This window comes from Nicotiana attenuata, chromosome 2 (assembly GCF_001879085.1).
Source record: "Nicotiana attenuata strain UT chromosome 2, NIATTr2, whole genome shotgun sequence".
NCBI lineage: Eukaryota > Viridiplantae > Streptophyta > Magnoliopsida > Solanales > Solanaceae > Nicotiana > Nicotiana attenuata.
In genome coordinates, this window is record NC_031990.1 from 34,925,866 (window position 1) to 34,927,059 (window position 1,194).

The window sequence follows — 1,194 nt, forward strand, 5'->3', positions numbered from 1 at the left end:
ATACTATAAAAAGATAATTTTGGATAAAGGCTAGAAGTTTAAATTTGAAGATATTATCTATTCTTTAACGTATGGTTGATAGGTAAGTGACAAGCTCAAATACAAATCAAAGTTAGGGTGCTTTTGTGAATGACTATGACGACGACGACAACAACAACAACCCAGGGGGCTCCCACAAGTGAGGTCTGAGGAGATTAAAGTGTACGCATACCTTACCTTTACCTTAAGAAGGTAGAGATGTTGTTTTCGGTAGACCATCGACTCAAGAACAGTGAAAAAGAAGCAACAAACAGATAAGATAGCTAAATATGATAAACATTAAATATTTTCAAAAAAGTACACTTTTTTATTTTTTATTTTATAAGTTAATTTTATTATTAATAATACTTATCTAATTTGTTTAATTGTATACTCATTGATATAGGTACACGCGCAAAGCGCATACCCTAAAGCTAGTTGATAAAATAGTATTACCAAAGATATTAAAGTAAAATAGTTTTGTATAATAATAAAAAATAAAAAATGAATATTAATTTCCCAATTTTGGTGAAATACAAAAAGCGCTGTTTAAGTTGTCCCCAACGATCATTTGAACACCTTAATTGGCATATGACTAGACAGACACCTCTGCTTGGAAGAACTGTATCTCTTAAACACCTCACGCTGACATGGCAAAATTTGTATGTTACACTCACATGAGCGCATGAATCTTTTCAAAATTAGCTTTCTTTTTTTCTCCCTAAAATCAATATGGACCCCGCCTAATTCATACCTCTTTCTTCTCCGATTTTCCTCCACCAACCTCTGCAACAACCGATAAGGAACTTGCAAACCAAACTACAAAATTGAGGTCCCTACATTCTTAGACAGAACCACAGAGGTCCTCGAGCAGATGCTCCGCCTCCATGTCGAACGGGTCATCTCCGCCACCAATCCCACGACTACGACGACTCTTTCATTAGCTTACTCAGATCCATCATCAAATTCCTTCACCACCTCGTTTCCCAAAGCAAGCCTCTCCGGACCCGACCCGATCTCAAAACTCGACCACCCAAATCCTTCACGAGTTCAAGAAGACCTGGAGCCTCCAAATCGAGATTCGGTTAGAGAAAGGCACGACAATTAGGTGGAAGACATAATTGAAAGGAGGTGAGGGGGAGATGGGGCAAAAGGAAGAAGAATAGGTTTTGTGAG